Source organism: Parasteatoda tepidariorum, chromosome 4, assembly GCF_982258835.1.
Source record: "Parasteatoda tepidariorum strain Cologne lab strain chromosome 4, Ptep-v5.0, whole genome shotgun sequence".
NCBI classification, from domain to species: Eukaryota; Metazoa; Arthropoda; class Arachnida; order Araneae; family Theridiidae; genus Parasteatoda; species Parasteatoda tepidariorum.
In genome coordinates this window covers 118,172,653-118,200,432 of record NC_141758.1, presented here as the reverse complement: position 1 = coordinate 118,200,432, position 27,780 = coordinate 118,172,653, and the positions used below count along the sequence as shown (strand labels likewise).

The window sequence follows — 27,780 nt, the reverse complement described above, 5'->3', positions numbered from 1 at the left end:
TAGTTTATGACAAAATAATTTCTAGATTTAGCATATTAGCTTGCAGAACAAACTGTCTCACTATCATAGGTTGAGTAGCATTGTTTATTTTTCATTCAAGGCTAGAGTTTATTCTTTCCAGAACACGTGTTCTTTGACAGAGGGGAGAACACGTTTGAAGCGAGGCCCCTAGAGGAGATGGTCAAATGATATAAAAAGGTATGAAGGGGCGGTCATTCACCTGATCTCATCCGGAAGACACTTGACCTCTTCACCGATTCTTCAACTCTCTCTTTCATAACGGAGTCTTATAACTCTCGCTCACATTATGCATTTGGCATTCTTTCGAATTGTTCTTTTTAAAATCGTTTTAAACTTCGAAAACTATCGTTTGAAATTTAAGAGCGGATGCTAACTCTCGATGACAACCATCGCTCACATTATGCATTTGGAATTCCTTCGAATTGTTCTTTTAAAATCGTTTTAAACTTTAAAAATTACAGCTTGAAATTTAAAAGAGGATGCTAACTCTCGATGACAACCATCGCTCATATTATGCATTAGGAATTCTTTCGAATTGTTCTTTTTTAAAATTGTTTTAAACTTCAAAAATTTTCGTTTGAAGTTTGAAAGCGGATACTAATTCTCGCTTGCAAACAACACTCAGCTCATAAATGTATACATTTCGAATTCTTAGGAATTTTTGTTTTTAAAAGTGGTCTAAAATTTCTAGCGTTTGTGCTTAAACTTTGAAAAAAGAATGCTCACTCTCGATTACGGACATCGCTCACGCTCTCTCCATGAATTATACGTTCAAAATTCTTCGGAATTCATTCCATAAATTATGCTTTTGCATTTCTTGAGATTTGTCCTTAAGCAGTTTTAAACTTCTAGAATTCTTGTTTAAAATGTATAGGTATGATGCTCATAGTTACAGACATTCATTCCATAAAATTTGGAATTTGGAGATTAATTTTTTTAGAGACAGTTTTAAACTTCTAGAATTCTTGTTCTAGAACTCATAGTTACGAACATTACTCGGTTCATGAAATATGAATTTGAAAACTTTTGTTCTTATTAAGATGGTTTTGAACGGCAAGCTTTAGAGTTCATTTAAATATTATAAAAAAATGTCTATCATTATGGAGAATAATCTCAATATTATCGTTGCTCATGCCATAAATTATACATTTGGAATTCTGTGAGATTGTTATGTATTAAACTTTCGGACTTCACCTCTAAAATTCAAAATATATATTCTTAATGTCTAATAATTACTTGTTTACTCTATTAAGATTTTATAATTAATTTAAATATTTTTCTTAATAAGACTTTTTTTTAAAGTTTTTTTTCAAGTCTAATTATTTTTTTAAAAAGGAATAAATTCAAAATACAAGTAATACTAAACAAATAAAAGAAATATATATAATCAACAAATCATTTGGTTAATGTTACTTTTAATGGATTCTTTTTTTTTTTAACAAAGAGTTGAAATTAAATAATAAAATTGTTTATAATTATAAATTTCTGACATACGTCGAAATTAATATTACTGACTTGTGAAATAATTCGCATTATTATCAATTTATGAAATTATTTAAAAAAAATAATCATTAGTGATTTAGAATTAGTACTAATTTATAAAATTGCTAAAACTTCAGATTTATTGATTTGAGATATTGTTCAAATTTAAAAAAAAATGATTTCTGAAAATATCATTAATAATTGGTATTATTTTTGATATAGAAAAATCTTTCGAATTACTGATAATTATTGTAAAAATAGCAATTCATAAAATTAGACATTTTCAGATAAATCTTTAAAGGACCATGGTAACAAATAAAATAAAATTTGAAATGGAACGATTTCCAAATGTTTGTATAATTAATGCTAATAAACACTTTCTTATCAAACAAATTATCTTTCAATATTTCGGTAGTCACTAAAACCAACTAATAGTATAAATACTTAATTTATTTTATACGTTTATATCTTCACTGAGAGGAAAAGGTATTGTTGACCAGCATTTGCTGTTATTTCCCCAAGAGACGAGATTCATTCTACTAAAATCCCTGAATCTGCTTTTATTTTCCCTCTGATAATGATCAAATATTTATTGAATGGAGGGGAAGCCTTCAAAATTGCAACGCTGGCATTATTTTAACTCTTTATGAGAGTTACATTGGATGTTTTTCGTTCCAGCTAAACTATTTTAAGAACAAAAAGTACCTAAATTTAAGTGTTTTTTGTATTTTATGACAAAATTACAACGTCAGCAATAGTATAAAATGCAAACAGCTTCGATAAATTAATTATTTCACTTTAATTAATAGTAAAACAAAACCCAGAGGAGAAAAACACACCCAGTTACGTCATTATTAACAGCTTCCCTGATTATCCCGAGGTTACTCAGGTATGTATATATTGCAAATATTTGTTATCCCGTGTAAACTCGGGTCTGTAGGTATTGCAAATATTTGTTATCCCGAGTAAACTCGGGTCTGTATGTATTGCAAATATTTGTTATCCCGAGTAAACTCGGGTCTGTATGTATTGCAAATATTTGTTATCCCGAGTAAACTCGGGTCTGTATGTATTGCAAATATTTGTTATCCCGTGTAAACTCGGGTCTGTAGGTATTGCAAATATTTGTTATCCCGAGTAAACTCGGGTATGTATGTATTGCAAATATTTGTTATCCCGTGTAAACTCGGGTCTGTAGGTATTGCAAATATTTGTTATCCCGAGTAAACTCGGGTATGTATATATTGCAAATATTTGTTATCCCGAGTAAACTCGGGTCTGTATGTATTGCAAATATTTGTTATCCCGAGTAAACTCGGGTCTGCATGTATTGCAAATATTTGTTATCCCGAGTAAACTCGGGTATGTATATATTGCAAATATTTGTTATCCCGAGTAAACTCGGGTCTGTATGTATTGCAAATATTTGTTATCCCGTGTAAACTCGGGTCTGTATGTATTGCAAATATTTGTTATCCCGAGTAAACTCGGGTCTGTATGTATTGCAAATATTTGTTATCCCGTGTAAACTCGGGTCTGTAGGTATTGCAAATATTTGTTATCCCGAGTAAACTCAGGTATGTATATATTGCAAATATTTGTTATCCCGAGTAAACTCAGGTATGTATATATTGCAAATATTTGTTATCCCGAGTAAACTCAGGTATGTATATATTGCAAATATTTGTTATCCCGAGTAAACTCGGGTCTGCATGTATTGCAAATATTTGTTATCCCGAGTAAACTCGGGTATGTATATATTGCAAATATTTGTTATCCCGAGTAAACTCGGGTCTGTATGTATTGCAAATATTTGTTATCCCGAGTAAACTCGGGTATGTATATATTGCAAATATTTATTATCTCGAGTAAACTCGGGCATAGCAGAATTCGTCAATATGTTTTGTTTCATTACGTTTTTATTCGACCGGAAGTAAAACGAAAGATAATAATAATCTGCAGTGATTGGAAGTTTGCCCATTTTTGTTTGGGCGTTTTGCTGTTTGTGGGACTGCAGACGCGTTTTGTGCAATTGTATATACGATGGTTGATGAATTTACGTAGAAAAAAAAGAGTGAAAAAAAAATGGCGAGTAAAAGTAATGCAGATGATTTTTAAGATTATGAAGATGTGAACGTATACAAAGACTCATATTTAACGTTTTACATTTGCCCGAGATAATTTGGAATAGTAAACTGATATAAAATTAAATATTTTTTGCACATAAAAAAATAAAATTTAAACTTAGAACTTGTGTATTATGTTTTGTTTTAGTTCCTTGCATTTATCAATGAAAAAAAAATGTTGATTTTTTTACATTTTTTTTTCTTCAAAAAAATTGTTAAGGGAAGCGTTAAAGAGGAAATATAACTATAAAATAAAAGGGAATATCAAACATTAAAAAAGGGATAAAAAAATAAATAGAAAAAGAAATATCATTGTTTTCAAATATCTGTCTTGCAGTAATCACAAATTCAACAATGAGATCTTTTTTTAAAAACATAAATAAATAAAAGTTAGAAAAAGAAGATATATCATGACAGTTTTAAGGATATCGATTTTACTACTTTTAAATAATTCAGCACTAATATTTGACAAAATGTTCTAAATATAATAGATTTATTACTTTTACATAATTCAACAGCAAGAAAGTTCGAGATAGTTTTATACAAGTTTAATTAAAATTATTATAAATAAATTTTCCAAACTAAATACATTGTTCCTTACAATTCTAAAATTTTCCTGACGGTTTTTAGTAAAATGTTAATAAGAAATTATATAAAGAAATTATATATTTCGAAACTAATACAAATATAGTGTATAATTGTAGTTATTAGAAAAAGTAATCAAGTTTTATTTGCGTCAACAATTCTACAAAATAATTACTATATTTGTACACAAGATGGCAATAAAATGAAGTATATACAGTTGTTTGTAGAAAAGGTAATTAAGTTTGATTTGATTATGATTAGAGCTATGCTACGAAATAACAATGACTACTCAAAAAATAAATAGAATGATAATAAAAAATAAATAAATAAAAGTGTAAATGGTTAGAATGATAATAAAGAACGTTAATAATAGAATAAGTAAATAGAAAGGTAATAAAGGAAATTAATAATAGAATAAATAAATTGAAATATAGTAAAGAAACTTAATGATAGTACAAATAAATAGAAAAATAATAAAGAAAATTTGTAGAATAAAAAAAAATCGAAGGATAATAAAGAAAATTATCATTAGAATAAATAAAAAGAAAGATAGTTAAAAGATTTTCAATGGAACACTTGATTTCGAAAAAAATTGAAAATGTTTGTCCAATTTCGATAAAATAACTGAAGATAGTGTATACATCATGCTAATACAAATATAGTGGTAATGGATAAAGTAATTAAAAGAAGTCATTCAATTTGATGGATAAAATAAGTAAGTGGGAAAGATAATTAAGAATTTTTTCAATGTAACACTTAATTAAAAAATTTTTTTAAAGTGTCAGTGTTGAAATTTGATAAAATAATTGACAGAAGTAAACCACGATGAATACTAACGTAGTGATACAGTTGCAAGAAAAGGTAATTAAGTACTATTTTATTTACGAGTTTTCGAAATAATTACTATGAAATTTAATTTGCACTGAAATAACGATATTGTAAAACAAGTGGTTTTCTTTTAAAAAAAATGCAAATACCCATGGCAAGTATTTTATAAAAAGAAAGTGTACAAATGGTATGAATATAAAATGCAGTTTTATAGGAAGGGTAATCAAGTTCATCGACCTTCTGCGACAAAATGCCGTTTCTTATATTCACATAACCCTTTGCTCTGAGGGTGAGCACTCATCAGCAGACTGGTTTATTTCTTTTCCTAAAATCAAAGTTCAGTCAAAGAGCAACTCACCTCTATGTTTGCAGATTGCTTTTTTAGAAGCAATAAAGTGGCGTAGGAATCGTTTAGATTTGGTTAGGTTATGATAACACAGGGCATCGTACAAATATAGGAATTTATACAAATATATGTTTAAAAAAAGTTCCAGAAACATACTTGAACGCTTATCAATGGTATTTTAAACCAACCGTTCGTAATCATACACCCATTTCACTTTAAGGAAGGAGTAGCTAATAAAAGGAATGCACAAAAAATAGAATCTATTGTCATTCGGATAAAAATACGATATTATCTAGAACTGAAATCCTAAATAAATTTTTGAATCAAATGTGTATTACTAAACTATCCGTTTTATGAAAAAAAATATCGATATATATATATTTTATATATTAAAAAAAAGTTCCAGAAACGTACCTTGACGCTTATGAATGGTATTTTAAACCAACCGTTCGTAATCATACACCCATTTCACTTTAAGGAAGGAGTAACTAATAAAACGAAATGCCACCATTAAGACAAGCAATCTTTTCCCTCGTCCGAAAACTCCTTTTGAAGGTAAAGAAGAAGAAAAAGAAGGATGAAGTGGGATCTTCATTAAGACAGCTTCATTAAATGCCCGTCCTTATATTCTGGGGAGTAAAAATTGCTTTCACATTTCCCGCAGACAGTTAATTGTTGAGATGAGATTTTTATTTTTTGGATACTTTTGTTTAAAGAATGGAGGTGTGCTCTAACGAGAACACACTAACTACATCCGAGAGGAGTCATCAGTTGGGGAGTTAAGTACACTTTCTCTAAGGAGTGTATAAATAGTAGTCAGGTATTGAAGATTTAGTTAAAAGTACTTAAATTAAAAAGAATTAGTTTTTGAGCAGTTCTTTAAAGTTTTGGGCACTTTTTAGAGGTTTAGAATCTCCTTTGTAATAAGTGAAAACTGAAAGGCGAGTCGTCAATTGTCTCTAAAAAGTACTAAAATCTGTTTCGAATAAGTGTTCTGGGTTTGGAAATAACTAGGAGCAATGTCGTGCTTTTAACTAAAGCAAAAAACGACGTGAATAAATCCCAAATGAAAATACATAAAAGGACATACTAGTTTCAGTTCTATAGAACTATATAGTAAGTTCATTTATGTACTTCATTTGTGTTTTTTTTAACCCATTGGCAAAATGGGTGTTGTTTTGGGTTTGATGGTGTGTGCACCTTATTAGGACGTCTTCAAACTTTTCAATTGTGTTCAAGAGTAACAGTAAACAGTGTGCATGAGTCGTCATTGCCTGCGTTGCTATGGCGATTGCTGTTGTATGATAATTTTTTTAGAGTTCTTTTTTTCACTTTTAATTTTGTTATGCGTTAAGTTAGTGAGTTTATTTTTGAGATATGGGACCAGAGAGATCCCATAAATACTTCTTGAGTTGTGAATAAAAGAGAAATACATAATTTGAACGATATTTTTGTTTTTATTGTTTTAATTAAGAATGAGAAACTCTAACGTACAGTTTAAACTGGATAGCTTTCAATACTAATTCAGGCGAATATCACACATAAAGAGGGTTTAAAAAAATCCGACAACAGCCATTTTGACAATGGGTAACGAGTGATCTTATTTTGGTGACCACAATTTGTTTTTTTAAAATTTATTTTGGTGTACATAGCACAAAATATACTTCATCCTTTGTTGAATGTCGTATTTGTTAACAACATTTAAAGGTTTAAACCATGATCACCGAAAAACGACGTGAATAAATCCCAAATGAAAATACATAAATGGGCATACTATAGTTTCAGTTCTATAAACAACAACTTTCTTCAGAATCTAAACAAATGATAGTAGATTCCATCATCTGGTATTTAGACACGCTCAATTTATTAACGCTCACAGGAAATAAAGGCAATGTTAAAATTTAAACTTCGATCCCTTCGCTGCAATAAAACATTTATGTAAGCTCCAAGTTAAAGATAATAACTGCTTACAGAACTGGTTGTTACAAAACTTATGTTAACACTATGCTTAGTTCCAGATATAATGAGGACCCAAGTTACATCTATACTGGTGTTAAAATCTTGCATCTGATAAAAAATTGCACAAAAAAGGTGATAACTAATAGTGTTTTATTGTAAAACAAGGTAGTTTCCTGATTAGAAATTGATTTCAAAATCATTTACTGGTCATAACTGACTTGCAAATAATGCAAAATAGAATTTATTAATTCGAAAAAACAAGACATTCACATTTAGCATAAGAGACGTTATAAGAATACGTTATCTAGAACACAGCGCAATTATCAGTTGCCTAACTATTTAGGCAATGATTTTAAGTACTGTTCATTACTTACTTAATAATTATAAGTGAACAAAAATAAAAGTTAATAAAGGTTCGAATCCCAGCGATGGCTGATCGATACAAATTCCGCATCTGGCTTGCACCGATCGCGGGGCTGTAGTAAAATATCCTCAGTGGTAGACGGATCACGGGTTAGAGTTTCCTTGCTGTCTGGTTTACCGTGGGAGATTTTTGTGGTTTTCCTCTTCATGTAACTCAAATGCAGGTTAGTTCCTTCAAAAAGTCCTCCACGAAGGCAAATTTCTTCCAATACTTGATCCAGAATTTCCCTTGTTTTCTGGATTGGGTTCAAAGTTGCAGGGATTTAAACATTAGTAATTGTAAACCTAAAACATTTGGTCAGCTGTTCAACTATCAGAGCATATAACTTTAATTTTTTCTGTAAACTGGATGAATATGTCAATTTTTATCTTTGAAAAGCATTTCAAGTTTAATTATTATGTGGAAGTTGTTTTTATGACATCAATTTGTTGTGTCAAGTGGATTAACATGTTAGGAGATATTTAGAAAATATCACAAATTTAGGAATGTAGAGCTAGATTTTTATAATATTAATTTGAAGGATGAACATGTTAAGTAATATTTAAAAAAAATGTTACAAGTTCCCAAAGAAGGTTGTATCAGATCATATATTTGTTAGATAATAGATTAAGTATAGTTTTTAAAGGAAAAAGAAATTTTGTAAAAGAATTTCTGCTGTTTTGATGCGTCAATATGGGCAGCAATTTTACAGATTCACTAAGACATTATTCATTAATGCAGTAACTAAAACCATCAATTATAAAGAAAACTGATAGGCTATAAATTTTAAAAAATGGGTTTTAGAAGAGTTTTGAAACATTTCACTAGTTAAAATTAATTATTTGTTGTCTGCAAACATTGTTCCAATCATTTATTGAAAATAATTTATATATATTTTTAAGAATTTTTATGAATTGATTACCCTATAAACAAAAACAATAACAATCAAGGTAATAGTTAAGCAAAGTTAAAAGTAATATTTTGAAAAATGTATTAAAGAAAAAAAACTTTAACTCGAGTATATTAAACTCGTTAACAATTAATATAAAGCACATTTAATGAAAGTATTTAAAAATAAACACACATTTTTCTATGATAACAAAATCCTTTTTTTTTAAATTTATTTCAACCGTATCAAGAAAGCGGAGGAAAAAATACGACAACAATCTTCAAAAGAAAGGAAAGGCAAAGAAAAATCGATGCAATCTTCTTTCTTTAATAAGCTCAACTTCCAAAAAAAGAAGAAAAAAAAGTATATAAAGAAAACTTCAGTTTAATTTTCCGGCGCTTAAAAGTATGAAGTCAAAAGTAGTCGGAATTTCGATTACTTCAGAGGAAAGGGAGGGAAAAAAATAAGGGGAATTTTTCTATGATAAGGGAAAACGCTGGAATCCCAACAAGGGCAGCGATCAAAAATGAAATGTTGGAATGGCTAATTATAATGACTCGGTTAAGGCGATACGAGTCGTTAAGACTCTAACGAATGTAACTGGGATTTGGCGACACTTTTTTCTTCTTCTCTGTTAAAGTATTAGTACGTGATGTAAGCAAAGCCCATCAAATGTTCTGCAATGCTTGGATGGGGTGTTTTGAACTATTTTTATCGTCGATTTATGAGATACTTAAAACGATATTATTAGAAAATGGAAACGATTTGTTAAGACACAACAAATATTCTACACCGATTACAGTTTAGCACGGAATATATTGTAAAAGCAATCCCGATACTCTTTCATCAAAACCATTTTGAGAAAGAAAAAAAAAGAGCTTTCGTATAAAACATGTAGAACAATTGTGCTTAAAGATGGACGCGTTTGGCGTAGCTTACGGCAGCAACTCTTATACAAAAAATGGTTCGAAGTTTAACCAAAATGCAAAAATTTTGCGATACAATTTGAAACTCTAATGCAACCATTTTTCCGTTATAGTTGTATCAGAATTTCGTGTAAACTGTTCCTTTGTTTAGCAATGAACTTCAAAAAACACTATGTTATTGCCTAATTTGATACAAAAAGGTAGAATTTGAACGTAAGCGAGGCTCAACTTGATTTCTGAAAATTACTAAAACGCAACAAATCTACACGATATTATAGTTCGACGAGCACCCTATTATCACCGAATTAAAAAGGTTGAAATTGAATTTAAATGAGGTTCAACTTATCTAATGATTAAGACTGCAACATATTTAAATGATATTATAGTTCGCCGAACACCATATTATCACATAATTAAATAACAAAACAATATTCTATTAACGATATTCTATATACTAATAATGATTCACTTAGCTAGCCATCTATGTTAGAGACTAACAATAACATATTTTATACCTTTAAGTTCGTGGATTCATGCACTGAAGTAATTACGAATGCTTTAGACACGTTCTGGTGAAAAAGTGAAAATGTGTAAAAGTCAGCAAAACTTTGATTTTTAGCCTTTTTTCCTACATTAATAATTCTAAATATAAATAAAATACTTTTAGTGTACGACTTGAAACGTTGAGGTTTTATGAGACTGTGGAAGGTTTTTATTTGAATAGAACCGAAATTATTGTTTGCTCATAACTGTACCTTTATCTGTGCTTCATTCACGCTAATTTGTTCTCTTAAAACGTAGAGTATGTCTTATTACTATTTTTATTTTATAAATGTCAGCCGATCCAATTTCTTGGGTTTATTACTACTAATGTTCTAATCCGTAGCATTGTAATTTAAAACCCAATCCAGAAGACAAGGGAACTCCTGCACGTCACATAATTGGAAGACGAACGCTGAGCTATTACGACTCTCTTATCATTATTTAATTGTTCATGTGTTTGGCAATAACGTATTTCATTCCTTCACTGGTTCATGTATTGAAGTCATTACGCACGCCCTCAATTCGTTCTGGAAGTGCGCTGGAAGTAATTAATCTATGTGTGTAAGCTAAAATACGCAGAAGTCAACACAACTTTGACATTTAACCTGTCTTCTTTTCTTAAATTAATAATTCTGAAACCGTTTACAAAATACGAATTTATTAATAGTGAATGATTTGAAATACTAAAGTCATATGAATCTCTGAGGAAGGCTATAGTTTTTTCATTACTGTACGTTTATTTGCTTTTTATTTCTGTTGCTGTGCTTTATTTATACATGAGGTGAAGTAACTTTGAAGATTTCTGTGGTTGCCCATAGTGAAGAGAGAGAGAGCTTTGAACAATGCCAACCTTCTTCTATTAAAAAGTATCTCTAGATTGAATAGAGTTAGCGTGCCTTATATACTAGTGAATTGAAGTTACGCCACACCCATTTAGTGGATTATAGCAATAACGTATTTCATCCCTTTCCGTTCAAACTATTCAGAATTAATTGTTCATGCCTTGTATACATTCTAGAATTAATTTAGAACAAAGCGTTAGGAAGCGGTGGGAAATTTTGACCTCTAGTCTGTTTTCTTTTCCTAAAATAATAATTCTGAAATTGCCTGCACAATACAAATAGAATACATTAAAAACCTTCCTTTTTCAATTCCTACTTTCAGTTTGCACTCTGTCTTGTTCAAATTTTCAATCGCTAATAAAATATTTTTTATTCATCCACTCAATTTCAAATACATTTTTTTAAAATTGATAATACCTGATGTTAATACAGTTTTTTCAAATATTAATAAATTAATTAAATTTTACTAATTAGTTTTAGTTTTATAAGGGAGAATTTTTTAAAATTATTTAATAAAAAGTAACTACAAAAAAATAAAAATATTCTTTGTTGACCTTAGTAGGAATTGACTTTAAATATATATATTTTATATTACTTGTTTGTCAATAGTAAATATTCAATTTAACTAGCCTCAATATTAGTCGTAACTTCGCTCAGTTTTAACTATTAGTCACAACAGTTACATGAAATAGTTATACTAATCCACGAGTATTTTCCATAAAAATAATAGGATCAAATTAAGACTTTCCTACGCATAAAGTTTATTAATAACGATCCCAGAACAAAAACTTTAAATTAACATTGAAATTGAATGTTGCGTTGAATTTAAAATAATAAGAGAGCAGAATTTCTGGGTGAATAAATAATTTATTCATTAATTTTCAACGAAATAGAAGAGAAATTTAATTAGTTATAAACACGCAGGCAGGAGAAAATTTATTTCTGTCTTCTTTCACAAATAATCCTCGTTTCCACCTATTTTCAAACTATGACAAACACTTGAAATTAATTTCTACGACGAGTATAATTAAAGAATATTCGTAATATTTCAAAAATAATTTAGAAACTGGAGTGTTTAAAGTTGTAAATAACGAGCATATTTTAAACATTCGTTTTGTCACTTAAAAAAAAAAATATTCCAATTTTTCAAAAGGTTTAATATATTTAAAAAGAAAAAAAGGTTTAAGAAAAGTAAACATATTATAATTTACAGCAAACAAAAATAATTAATTTTTCTCTGCTTTTTTTACCATAATTTTTAAAACATGTTCGGGTATTAATATTTCAAGCTTATTAAATTAAATTATTTAAATCATCTGTATGTTTGCACAATTATATAAAACATGTAGTTCTTAGTTTTTAAAAGACTGAAAGTAGCTAACTAAAGCGAGTAAATGTTGTTGTTATTTTACGTCGCACCACAGCTGCACAATGGGCTATTGGCGACTGTCTGCGAATCATCCCGGAGGATGATCCGAAGACATGCCATCACAATTTTGATCCTCTGCGGAGGGGATGGCACCCCCGCTTCGGTAGCGCGACGACCTGCGCGCGAAGTCGAGCACTTTACGGTAGCACAGTTTAACGAGGACCCATAACGCACACCCTCGGTCCCTACGCAAGTGGTCACCCACCCGCACACTGACAGCTACCAGTGATGCTTGACTTCGGTGATCTGCTGGGAACCGTGTCTTAACGATCAGTCCACTGCGGGACCTAAAGCGAGTAAAAGAAAAGCGTCTAATTTTATACAAAAAAGCTTGAAATAAATTTTGAATTTATGTGCAGAAATATTGCATCATTTTTCCCATCGTTCTCAACAGCTTCCCTTACCATTTTTTTTTGAAGAAAAAAAGTGTAAAAAATCATCATATTTTCATTAATAATCATATTCATCATATTTTCATTTCATTTTATTTCATTAATAAATACAAGGAACTAAAACAATATATAATACACAAGTTCTAAGTTGAAATTTTAAATTTTTTTATGTGCAAAAAATATTTTATTTAATTTCAGTTTACCATCCCAAATTATCTCGGGCAAATGATGATAAAAGTTTAAATATTAGTCTTTGTGTAATGCTCACATTTTCATAATCTGAAACATCACCTGCATTACTTTTAATTTCGCTCGCGAAGGCCATTTTTTTTCACTTTTTCTTTTCTACGTAAATTCATCAACCATCGTATATACAATTGGGTATAATATAAAAAAAACACAACTACTTCCACTTAGTAGGAATAACATTTACCATGACGCAATGCTAAATTCTATGCCACTATCCACATAAATCAATTATGAATCAAAAATCGAATATCAATTACTTTTCTTTATAATGCAACAAAATCTGGCGAGCAGCTATTTAAACGATCAAACACTTCGTTTGTTTATTTGTGGCTTGAAGTTAGGCTCGCAGAAAATGCCGTTCATGGGTTAAATTTAGTAGGCATAACACAACCTGTGACGTAGGCTATAGTATATACAATTGTACAAAACACGCCTGCAGTCCCACAAGTAGAAAAACTCCCCAAAAAATATTGGAAAACTTCCAATCTCAGCAGATTATTTTTTGTTTTGCTTCTGATCGAAAAAAAACGTAATAGAACAAAACGCATGGACGAATTCTGATACCCGAGTTTATTCGGGATAATAAATATTTGCAATATATACATACCCGAGTTAACTCGGGATAATATGGTAAGATGGTTAATAACTGGAGATATTATGTTACAGGTCTCTCAGCACGAGTTGGAGAGCACAAATTGAGAGTAATAAGAACCGGGAGAGTTTATTCCGGAGATTTAGGGGTTTACTGTATCGCAAAGACAGTCGAAGCTAAAGAGGAATCGGGGAAAGGAATGACTGACACATTCTAAATATGACACAGTCTAAATTCTTTCACAAAGATTCTTTCTCAAAGATTTCAATTTTTTTACTATATATTTACTCAGAGACTCAGCCCAAAGACAGGAACGAAGTCACGTGGAACGTAAATAAACCAATTACGCTTCAAAGTTGCCAGGTACGCAAAATAAAAATATATCACGGTTACCATAAAATACATAAACAAGTGATGAATCTAGATTAAGTAAAAGAAGTAGGCGGTAAAGAATTATATTTGGACTAAATCGATGTGCGATACGGCTTTGTATTTCATTAGTATATCTATCTTATTATATAAAACGCTAATACGTACGTATGTATGTATGTATCAATAAAACCGATGATATTTCTTTTCTCGCGCTGGCAACAGTTTTCATTTTTAATTGATTGGATTCGGCGCGCAAGAGCACGTAGTGAGCAACCAGATAACAATAACCAGAGTGAGCATTATCAGGTTGTTCAATTCAGATTCATGCACTAAAAACATGACACTATTTAATTTAAACTCAATTAGGAATTAATTCATTAATTGAAGTGAAAATGCTTTAAAAGGCCGCTGTTGAATTGATATTTTTCTACTGGGAGCTACCTTAACGTCTAAAAAACGTTTAAGTGTTTGTATTGAATGCATTGAATTTTTTTATATTTCGCGTTTATTTATGCATTGAATTTTCGCGCTTTAAAATGCAGAATATTAGTGAAGCAATATTTGATAATTTATTTTGCTAATATGTTTCTTATTTAGCTAATGTTTTGATTTTTTAACCATGTACAATCTAAATAGCTAATATACTTTTTTAAAGGCCAATAAGAACATTGGTAGAATTCTTCTACAGAAGTACAATGTTATGTCTTTGATGATAAAATACTATGTCTTTGATGATAATATATTATGTCTTTGTGCTAGAACATTGTGTTCATTGGCGAGCGAGCACAGCGAGCCATGGTTCACGGCGTGAACCACATAGGATTGTGTAGCAATCCTAGGGGGTTGGCTAGCGAGCAGGGGGTGGAGCCTCCTAGTATTATATAGAACGCTAATACGTACGTATGTATCAATAAAACCGATGATATTTCTTTTCTCGCGCTGGCAACAGTTTTCATTTTTAATTGATTGGATTCGGCGCGCAAGAGCACGTAGTGAGCAGTAATATATGAACTGTTTGCAATTTCAAATTAATATTGAAATGTACAGGTTTAGAATTTTCTACAGTGAAAAGTTTTCGGAACTTCAGTGTTCAAAAAAGTATACAAAAGCTAGACGTTATCCGAAATGAACTGCGAAAGCGGTTCAGGGGGTTCGCGAGCACCAGCGAGCAGGGGGCGAAGCCTCCTAGTTGTTAATTAATAATCTAATTTAAGAGGAGGAACTTAGGTTAGTGAGTGGCAGCGAACAGGACTGTTATATAACTGTTTTTTTTTATTTACAGTCTCATTTGAATTTAAAAAAGGTCTTGCAAAGTAAAATTGCAATTGCTAAAAATTTCTGCAACTGCAATTTCCAAAATAAATGAATGCATTCAGGAATCGGAACGCAATAAATCTTCAAAACAATTCTCTTTAGTGCTTTAAATTATTTTCACATAAACTCCAATTCCTCAAAAATTTATTTTGTTTTGGTTTTTAATCTAAATCGCAAATCAATGTTATGGCTTTTTCTAACACCATGTGGTGCCAGATCTGTAGCATCATTACCATCCAAAGGTTTTGGTTTTTACGGCATCGATTTTATTACAAGCAGTTAGCTTATAGCTTTGTTCGATTATTAATTCCAATTCGTTAAATGTTCGAATTCTAGAAGAACAAAATAATGAATGACGTCGAATTTCATTTAATAAACTCGTTTAGCGTGTGTGCGTGTGTTCGCCTTTAAAACAATTTTCTATTAGCGTGGCGGAGAACGAAGCCATAGAAAATATTCGAGAGCGAAGAATAAAATAATTCTGGATGCGGTTGTTTCGCATAATTAAATGTCACGGCTGGAATGAGAGATAGTCTGCATATTCTTCGCGGAATATTCTCATGGGATGGAGATTATTCCAAATTTCATTAAGAATGGAGGTTTTGGAGAATTCCATGAGAAGAATTCATGATTCTCTTCTCTAAGAAAGGCTCTATATTATTTTAGTTTTGCTAATGAGTGAGATTTTTTTACTTTAAAGTTGAGTTTTTATTTTGAGTTAGTTTAGAGATTTTGTCAACAGTAAAAATAAATATCTGAATAATGAGAAGCTCTTTTAATATGTTAGCACTAAACATACCATAAGCGTTCAAATGACAGTTAAAGAACTTATGCATCAAAAATGCGCTTATCGTCTTTGCACATTTGACTTCATGACTTTTTCTAACAATTATATATAGTTAATATTCTATTATTATTACTTTTTTTGTATTTTGTTTGTTTCGAGTAATACTTGCCGTATTTCTACAGCAACCTGTCATTTGCCCGGGAGAACAATTCATTGCTTTATAAGGTTATCGGATCTGAAAATACCGTGTAATGCGTGTTCAACGAATTGCATTCGAAAAGTTGCACATTTCTGCAAAGACTGTTGCGTAGTTAGTTTAAGCAGAATAATTATGAATTCAAATTTCAAGAAAGAACCTAAAAATTTAGATGGGCATTTTTGTGTCCGAAAAAGTGACAAAAACTAAAAGTTTTGTTAAATAGCTTAGATTTTATTTGGATATCTTTACTTAATTTCTAACTGTTAGTTTCTTCCCAGGAAAATGTCGAAACAATCAAGACAATACAAGTTCTTAGAAGATATAATATTAATGATAAGAAGAATTATAGAAATAATAATAAGTAGAAGAAAATGTTTGCGGAAAATGTACAATGGAGACACACAGTATATGTAAAAAATGCATTGAGCGACGAATTAAAAATTCTTATTCTTTTTGTTTGTAATACATAAAAATTGACAATATATAACTTTGTTTAATTATAATAAAGTTTTAGTTTATTTCCTTGCTAACATTCATATTTCATACATTCAATCAAGAAACAAAGTCCGGGCATTTGATCGGCTATGGTGGATATAGGTATACATTAAGTATTGGTATGTTTAGTGTTAAACAGGTTTGCTTTATACTTTATAAAAGAGAATTTCGCATTGAAGAACAGATTCATGTCTTAAAAAGTTTTTACAAAACCCTAAAGCAGTGTGAAAAGCAAAAAACTGAAATATTAAACTCAACGCAGGGAGAAAACCCTAACAACAAACTTAAAAAACCGTTTCCATATTGTAGACAAGCAACACAACAAATATTTACCGAAAAATTCTCTGATGTTAGCGAGATCTCAACTAGCGAAATACTGTTTTTGCAACATTGTTAAAACGCTTTAAAACAATTTGTATTGTATTTTCTTATTAAAAGGTTCCATTAGTGTTTTTTATTCTTTTGGAATCTGTAACTAAAGTATAATGTCCATAATGCCCTCATGATTAATAAAAACAAAACATGCAAGGGAAGAATACGTTTAAGAACATTTAAATTGAGCGTCAAAATACTAGATTTTCTGTGGAAGATTAAAATAGCAATTACCATATCTTTACTCTGGCATATTTAATTACAAAAAAAAAAAACTGATGCACTGTAAGTCTAGAAAAAAAATCAATTTAGTTCATAGTCTGTAGAACCTGGCGATAAAGATACAATGTTGCACTGCGTAAAATCGTTAAAGGTTAAGAACATTATTGAATCTGTTAAATTAAATGTAATAAGAAGTGCAGGGTATTTTCTCAGAATGAATGCGGAACAAATACCACAGGTGGTTTTTAATCCTAATCTTCTCTGAGGAAGAGCGAGAGAAAGATATAGAAACAGATGGACAGGCCCAAGATTTTGTCTTACGAAGGGTCAATTACTAAAATAATGGGGTATTGGAAAGAACTTTTAAAACCCAAATCCAGGGTCCACAACGATCTATTGAGCCAGTACTGGTGATGATGAAAAAGAGAGTTTGATTAATAAAAAGTATTTATAAATTATAACAGTGCGTCTTATAATTTGGCCAGGACTGCATTATTACTATTACAATGATTACTACTATTTCTAATAATACTGCTACAATTACGACTATTAACAATATTACTATTACAACAACTACAATTACGGGTACTACTTCTACAATTACTACCACTACTACTACAATAACTAATTACTACCACTACAATTATTACTAATATTACCAGCTACTACTATAATTACTGCTACATTTTTCTAACATTACTACTACCACTACAATTACTTATGATTTTACTGCTCTTATTAATATTAACTAAACTTTTCTGGATCAAAAATAATGCTTAATAGAAAACCACATTTTCTAACTAAAGAAGTTTAGTGTAATTCGCAAATACTAAATAGATTAGCAGAAGAGTAAAGAAAAGATAAATCTGATAGGGCAATCCCATCTGTCATAATTAACAGAGAGGGTATTCTTTCGGGATCCAGTCACATTCTCAAGGATCGAAGAACAAATTGCCAATCGTTCCATGCCTTCGCCTACTTCAAACGATTTTGTCATTTCTAAGGAGGATAGTTTTCTCTTGGCATTTAAGATCATGTTAAGAATGGAATGTTAGTCTTTAATCACTTAAACCAATTTAAATTCTTTATGAGTTATCTTAAAATAACTTATATTTCCACTTTTTTTTTCCTCTAAAAAAATTGTTCGCTGAGTAATTTATGTTTGAATGTGGCCTTTATCGGCTCATTATCTTACCAAACGATAATATCGAAAAAATTCTCACATTAATTTTCTCAACAAAAATTATTTCGTCGATTATTTGCCTTATTTTAAAGTTTTCTTAAAATTATTTTGTAGTCCCTTTGTAAAACTGCGACAAACTATAATTTGGTTATTATTTGTTATTTTAATTATAACGATAAAATGTTTTGTTTTCTAAAATTGCTATAAATAATTTTTTTGATAAACTACCGAACAGGTGAAGCTAAGTTATTTTTCATTGTTTTAAGTTGTTATTTTGTTATTTTTTTTTAAAAAAATTGAGTATTTGATGAAAAAAAAACAATAAAACTATTTTTTTGCTTTTTTTCTTAAATTACCTTTTGAGAATTTAAGCTGTTGTTTTTAGAGGACCTTTTTTTATAAAAATTAAACTGCTATAAATTATCGTCTGATAATTTCAGCTGTCGTTTACTATCATATCATTTATCGTTTTTTTATAGTATTTAAGATATTTTGAAAAATAATTTTATTAAGGAAACTGTAAGCAAAGATCTGACAAAAATATCAAAGTTTAAAAAATCAGTTCCTTTAATAAATAATCAAATAAGTTCCTTTAAATCTTTAATAAATAAATAAATAATCAGTTCCTTTAGAGCATTAATATATTTCGCTCAAACTCCTTAAACAAAACAGTTTTCAAGAGCAAGATACTTAATAAGCAACATCATTATGTAGATTAAAATAGATTTTCTCAAATTAACTAAAATGCCATATAACATGGGTTTTTATTATATTTTCAATTATCTAAAGCTTTCAATCAAGAAATCCTATTTCACTTTTATTGTTTACCAGCTTTCATTTTTTCGTTATCCCTTTAAATTTCAAATCAAGAAAACTGCTTCTAAATTCAATAAACTTTTACTTTATCTTGGATAGAGCAAGTAATTTGTTTTTGTTGAAAGTTTATTTACCCATAAGATACGAGTATTATGATAATTTTACTTCACAACATTGGTTTGAAGGAGAACATTGAAAAAAAAAAACTATTCGGCTTATGATTCTAATAAGCTTTTAGAAAATGACTCAAACTACAAATAGGTTTCGATAGAATAATATTTAATCAAGGAATATTACTACAACGAATTATTCCGATGTTTAACAGCGAGTAACAAAGTCTCTTCGTAATATCATATTTAACTTCTTTTAAAAATAATTTTAATAGCCTTCGATTCGGGAGTTAATTACGTAAAAAGAACTACCCAGACGGCTTTCATAAGTTTAAACTAATTTTTGTTTCATCCAACTGTTACAAAAACTCATTTAAAACAAGCGAAATTCAATCTCTGCTTACAATTCGTTTTGTTCGAAATGAATTATTTGTTTGAAATGAATGGAACAGTTTTCGATTGCATTGGAGAACATAATTAAGAAAAGAAATTTCTAGATCTTCTTGTCTAAAAAGTTTAAAGTGAGCAAAAAATACGTACAACAATCTAAGTAATTTTTGTTGTAATTATCGGAATCTTATGTACTACGTACCGATCTTAATGGTTCAACTGATTAATGTGATACTTGCAAGTGAAGTAGTGTAAATCCTGATGGGTTGCTGAAACTTGGTTTTTATTTACGTTAGCAACTGTTCCTTACATTCTATTTAGAGTAAGCCAAGCCCGTCAAGTATCAATTCTCTTGAGTGACACATTCTAAATTCTTTCATTTTATCTTTCTTACTTAGCGCACTAACGTAGAACATAAACAAATTAATTATTCATCGAAGTTGCCAGGTACACATTTTTTTTTTCATGATTACCATAAAATACTTTAACAAGTAATAAATCTAAGTTAAGTTAACTAAGTTGACGAGAAACAATTACATTTCATCAAATTTGATGTAAAATGCGGCTCTGTATTTTATGAACTTATATGGAGAAACTTAGCTCAACTTTAATACGCCATTTTACCGATAAAGATCCGATGGTGCTGACGTCATAGGCCACATGTTTGGGTATAGGTTATCTTCTTCCTGAAATGCAGGCACCCAATTGTCATTAATTGTTGTTGTAGTTCATTTATGTCGCACTAGAGCTGCACAATGGGGTGACGGTCTGAGAAACATCCCTGAGGATGATCCGAAGACAAGCCATCACAATTTTGATACTCTGCAGAGGGGATGGCAACCCTGCTTCGGTAGCCCGAAGACCTGCTAGAGAAGTCGCGCACTTTACGATAGAACAGTTTAACGAGGACCCACACCGCACACTCTCGGTTCCTACGCAGACTCATACAAGTGGTCACCCACCCGCACACTGACAGCAGCCAGTGATGCATGGAACCGCGTCTTAACGGAACCTCGTCTTAACGATCAGTCCACCGCGTGACTGTCATTGATTGAGCTGTTAATTTTGAAATTGGAATAAGTATATTTGGAGCAAAAAAATCATTTATTTTTTAATAAATTTTTTCTAACAATCAAAGGTTTTTAATAATAATTGTGCATTTTGATTCTTCATCAAACTAAATTGTTAAAAACATCAAAAAATTAACCTCTATCAATATTTTTAAATCTTTCAAAAACTATACCCTCAAAAAATAGCCTTGCACCACATTCAAGAACAGTGACACAATTATTGCTTAAGTTACCAATTCAATCACAAACGCACATTTTCTTTGAATAAAAATTCGACAGATTTCGATTCGTGACCATCGTAACATGAGGAATAATGGCTATCTGGAAAATATTCGTCAAGAGAGGGGTCCACTTTTTGCACTAAATTTCTCTGAAACATTTCAAACGAATGGAAAGTTTTTGTGTAATACAACTATGAAGCTCGTTGACACGAAAGATAATGTTTTGCTGAAAGTAATTTCTAGAAATTATTTTTTAATAACTGTTGTTCTGGAGTTTAAACTCATTCTTATACGTTATGTACTTTTTTATATTGTGATTCACTGTTTTTTAGGTGTGTTTTAAACGAGTTCATATTATGACTTACTCTTATAGGGTCATTTATATCCATGCTTATAGTGTGACAAACTCTGAGTTTATATGCTTATATTTTGTTTCACTCATATGCGTACATTTTAAATGATTCCTTTGACATGATATATTTATGAAACGTCTCTAAATGTGTGACAACGTATTGAGTTAAAGTCGTAATAAACAATATTACCCCATAAATATAGTAATAAAACAAAGCAAATGATATTAAAGTTTGCAATAATTATCTAATCATTCTAAACCCTTTTATCGGGTAAAATTAATAAAACTTTTCAGAATCGAAAAAAAATAGTCTTAGAAGGCTCATCATCTTTAAAAAGTTATTCAGATTAACTGAATGTTAAAGATTAGCGTTAAGTTTAGAAAAGATTAAACCATTCGCAGGCCTGTACTTAACAACAAACCTTTACTTAAACCTAAACAAACAAAAACTTTACTTAACAACTAACCGTTACTTAAACTTTAACTAAAACCTTTACTTAAACAACTAAATCTAAACCCTTACGTAACGTTAACAAAAACAACACACTATTCAAATGTAATTTAATAGACTTAACGGAATAAATTTATTCGAAACAAATATTCCTTATTGCTCGGTGCAGAAAAGAATGAAAGATCTCTCAAATGAAAAGCTCTGAAGACTTGAGTTATTAAATTCTTCGTCCAAACACCATTTCGGATTTAATGAAAATCGAGAGATTTTTTCTTCCCCCCAAGAAACCACGTCTTTCGAACATAAAATGAGGGCTAGAGAAAGACGAGAACCACTCTCTCAACAACAATTGATTTTTTTTTTCTTGTCATATCTTCCCCGTAAGATTGGCTTGTCTTCGAAGATTGGTTTACAAAAAGCTCGCCAAGGCTCGCCCTAACGTTATTTCTCCTCTTCATAGCATGTGATATGTTCTTTGATCAAATCTTTTTTTTCCCTTCTGTTTCCGTAACAGAAAAAGGGACATTTTGACGTAGCTGATACTTAAATATGCATATTCTTCAGTGAACAAGAAAATGTTTGGCTCCACTTTTGTCGGTTTTGTGTAGCGTGGCCTTTCTTCGAAAACAATTTCAAAAGTGTGTAAAATTTAGTCTGTCTTAATATTTTCCACCGAATATGAGTATCAATAAAAATGAAGAGTTATGGGCAATATAGTGACGTTTCCTTAGTAGATATTTTAACTTCACTTTGTTTGCGCAACATAAGAAAGAATATTTTAACGCAGTTGATTCCTTCTGTTTCCGTAACTTGAATGAGGGTCATTTTGAAGCCAGCTGATACTTAAAAATGCATATTCTACAGTGAACAAAGAATCTATTCATTTTTGCTTGTTTTGTATAGTATTACCCTTTCTTTGTAAACACTTATCTAAAGTTGTAAAATTAAGAATATTTTTATATTTTTCACCACATTTCTAAGCAGAAGATTTCTAAGCAGTAAATGTTGCGACAAACTTACAGGGGAAAGAGGGCATATCAGAAGGATTAAAAATTTCCTAGGACCGGGAATGTTATTGTATGCCGCTATGGGCACTTTCCTATAATGAACTGTTACATAGTGTGCCTTTGAATATCAGATACTTTTATTTATCTAAATTATCTTAATTTTTTTTCTCTCAATCATTGTCAAAAACTGCTTTCAAATAGGTACAGTATTAGCTGTTTTATCATAATTTCATAATTTGGCGACACAGTAGACATGGGGGTATTCGTGGTTTTCCTCTCCATGTAACGCAAATGCGGGTTAGTTCCATCAAAAAGTCCTCCACGAACGTAAATTTCTCCCAATACTTGAACTAGGAAATTCCCTTGTTTTCTGGATTGGATTCAAAATTACATGGTGACAGAGTTGAACATTAGTTCTCGTAAACTCTAAATTGAGACAGCTGCTCAACGACGGTTTTAAAATAAGACATAAAATATAATAATCACATGAAGTTTAAATATTTTAGAAAAATAAAAGTGCAAGTTGTAAGGTACACGAAAAACATGTCCATGTTAGGAAAACGCCCCTAGCAGCGCAAAACGACATTTCAGGTTACGGTTTCCATGGTAATTCTTTATCCTTACAATCTGTTATACTTCCCTTAGAAGTTAGTCGCTGCATTTACGGTACACGTTGTATAATAACAAGCCATATTTCTTCCCAAAGATCTTCCAAAGAAGATATGTTCCGTAATATTATTTTTAGATATTTATTTTAAAAGTTTTCAGAATTTCCACAACGAACAATTTATTGCTATTATATATAAATCATTTTTTTTCCATACTGGCTGGCTTCCTTGAAAAATTTGAACGTGTGGCACATCATCGTATTGCGTCAAATCTTTCAAATGAGCGATCTACATCTTTTTATAATCAACATTTCTTGTTAAATAGCTCTTGGATAAATAGCTCATCATTCTATTATTTTTATATTAATATTTTTATTATTAATATTTTACATTAAATTTTATTTTATTATTTCCGCTGTTTTAGTTACCATACTATTCTTGTATGAATATTTAGATTTGATTTGTACCAATCTTCAGTAAATTAATGATTTTATTACTAAGCGTTTTTAAGCGTTCAGTATAATGCATTTTAATTTCAATATATCGTATTCGTCTAAAGGGAATCAAAAATTGAAAAATAACTAAACCTCGCGTTTAAGGGGTCTTCACGCATTTAAGAAAAATGGCTTGAGGTTATAGGATTAAAAAATCAATAATATTTATATATACTCAGTAGTCTTGTAATTTTAAATCAGAGACTACAGAACTGCTGAACCAAGGGCACTATCTATGATTTGTCTACTTTTGTGTACATTTTACTACACCGTAGTAATTGGGGAGAGCAGAGAGTAACGGTTCTATAAATAAGAACTTTCCACAGTGTATAGACACAAAATGACAGTAGGAAAATGACGAGGCAAATTCTTCTTACTGATTAAACTACTCTGCATCTGTTCTTCTACCGAAGAAAATTCTTGCATAAGGAACCGAAAATATTCAATGTCCGATTCTGTACCATTATCTGTACTTAAACTGCTTCAATCATACTTAGAGCAAAGTATTATCCCCATTTAAATGACTACCATTTATTTTTTTAAAAAATACTGAAACTTATAACTGTATTTGTTTATATTTTCAGAAAATACCATTTCTTCCAAAGTTTTTTTTGTGGTTTTTTTTTTGGAAATATATTTTGTATTTAAGGTATGAAATTTTATTTAAAAAAAGTGTTTTAATGCATCGAAAACTATTATTTATCGATTACTTACCACAGAATTCCTGAATGAATAAATAGATATTTTGTTTAAAAAATAAATAAAAGTCTCTAAAAATCTCAGGGTAGAATAATACAAGAGAGAACAAATTCAATGTTCCCTCATCTAATTATATTTTAAACGCAACTAAAGCTACTTGATTCTTCGAAATAAATACGATTAACTCAAAACTCGGAGAAAACAGGATGAATTTTTAAACCTTTATCGATTAGAATTGTATTTTCTCTTCAAGAGGCCTTCCTTTTAAATTAACATGCTCGATATTTAGGAACGCAGATTATAACTAACTCTTGTCTAGATAAAGATTTTTAATGAAGAATTAATCATAGAACAAAGGAATAAATCATTAAATAAGACACCATTTATACGAGCTCTAGTTTTATAAGATAAGTATGGAAACTCTGTGTTTACATATAGATTTGATTTACTTTGCATAGGCTTTTGTATAGTAGATTTACTATGTATTGACTTTACTAAAATTTAAATTTCTATTACATAGTAAATTGGTGTTATCACGTTAATGTTAAAGTATATCAAAACACTATTAGAAAGGTTTTTAATAGAAAATAAAACGTGTTAAGATGTATACGGTTGATTATAAAATAATTTAGTGATAGTATATGTTCATTTGGCAAGCACATTGTGACGAGTTATTTTGTATGTAAAGTATCATTATTACACCCTTAATAGTGTTAAAAGTGATTATCCAGCATTTACAGTTACAGGATATCGAAGCTTTCTAGTAACAGTCTTTACTTATTTCATCCAAACATAACATGCAGGAAAAAAAACTAAAATGGAGTGGAAATGATAATTTCGGCATGAGAAACGACGGCGTTAGGCAGAGATGAAAAAAAAAGCAAATTTATAAATTTTTGGCTTGCAATTCGCCTCTTTTGAAAGTCACTCTGATTTTAATGGAAAGGAAGAAAAAAAAATCACGGATATACTTAGGCTGCATCTTTCGCTCTTCATCTCTGTATAGTGCCGTCACTATTCGTATTAAAACTCATTTACACTTTATTTTAATTTTATAACTATAAGGTTTGATCAGAGGAATTAAGTTAACATTTGAAAACTTAGAAGCTCTCTAGCTACAACCGCGACAGCCGAAAAACTCTCAAAATTCTTTTTCTTTCTTTTACTTTCTTTTGAATTATAATTCTTTCTAAAAGGTCATTTTTTGATAAAGTTATTGTATTATCTTACCTATATATACAACATTCCGAAACTCACGTTTTGTGTTACAAACTACTTATTTATTTATTATAGTTTGTAATTTGAAAAAGAAGTTGATGTACTGATTAAAAAATGATGCTTTAAAATGAACGAATTAATAAATTTTTTTAAAAGAAAAAATTTACAAATTACAGCTTTTTTAAATCCTTTGTCGCTTTTATAGTTGAATTTTTTTTGGCGGTTGTAACAAAGCAAATGATCGCATATCCTAAAATATTAAAAACTCATTTTAAAATATTTTAACAAAAATATGATAACAAAAAATCCCTACGATTCATAGGGTTTTTCCTCCGAAGCGTTTTTATAGTCCTAGTTTTAATCTGTTAAATTTATTTTCGTTAATGGAATATTAAACATATTTTTTATTTTTACTATTACATTTAAACATTCCTTGCTCTTCGTTTAAATTTTTTTTGTCTTATCGTTTCAATTTTCTTTGCTCATTTTCCTATTTTTGAAGAATCTTACTCATGGGTCTAGTCAGTTTTAAAAAACTTATCAATGAAGTATAAAAATATATAGAATACGAAAAATTGGAAAGATGAAGAGCTATGTTAGACAGCTAAAACGGTCAAACTAAGTTCTGAACAATTCAAAGAGAAAAACTAAAACATCGATATAAAAGGCTTTACTTGGAACTAATTTTCATAGCTTGTATTTAGATAAATAAAAGTCGATCTTAAAACTAGGCTGCAAAATTAAAAAAAAAATTATACTCCTCACAGTTAAACAAATACTGTGGAGATCACACAAAAAAAAACTGTTATTATAAAACAGTAACAATCCTGTTTTCTTTTTTTTAATCCTTTGCATTTATTGATTGAAAGATAATTCATTGCAATTAAAATTCTGATCTTCTGCCAAATAACACTTTGCTAATATTTGCTAAACCCTTTGGTTTCGAGGTCAAAAATTATTTTTTACAGTTCATAAGTTATTATTTCTTATAGTTAACGTAATACACAGTAAACAAGTAGATTTTAACACTTTAAAGGAGTAATTAAGTAAGGGGATAAATAGGATTTAAGTTTTTGCAAGCTTAGAATAAAACTTTACGACAGTATTGATTTTAAGCACGTATTTTAATCAAAAGGAAATAGATATTTCATTTTAATTCTCATCTGTTTTGATCATTTATTTTATTTTTTGTATATCGATATATCTTTGCTAATAATTGTTTCAAACATTACTCTTAAGGCTAAAACTTTATTCTATAGCAATAGTTTATAAATTGAATATTAACATTTCCCTTAGTTAAACATGTAAACGAATTTTGATAAATTGTTGGAGAACAATTAAAATAAGGGATGAGTATCATTTAAGCTGTTGCAATATTTAAATCAGTATTGATTTCTAAAAACATATTTCCATATAACTCAAAAAAAAAAAAAATAAGCATTCATTGAAGTTAAAATTCATATATATTTCTTTTTGCTTCTCAAATATTAGTTTACCAAAGTACTCAATAAAGAAATAAGAATATCTCTGAATAATTTGTGAGTTATATGTGTATGCAGAGATAAGAAAATATGTATCTTAAGAAGCATTAAAAATTGGGTGTACGAAAAAAGAAATTATTTTTAAGGGTAAAAAAGGTTTCATAAAAACGTTTGCTAATTAGTCTTTAAAAGAGTTTTTAGAACGCATGCAAGGGAATTTAATCTAAATTTTTTAAAAAGCACTTTAAAATGCGAAGGGAAATATATTTCAAACTGAGTCAAGCTTGGTATTAATATTTAAAACAGT

At 29.8% G+C, this 27,780-nt stretch overlaps 1 protein-coding gene across 1 annotated transcript in view; it reads right to left on the bottom strand.

The window, feature by feature from the left end:
* Positions 1-27,780, bottom strand: part of LOC107438039 (uncharacterized) — a 165,504-nt gene that overhangs the window by 137,114 nt on the left and 610 nt on the right. The gene's annotated exons all lie outside the window — the stretch shown is intronic.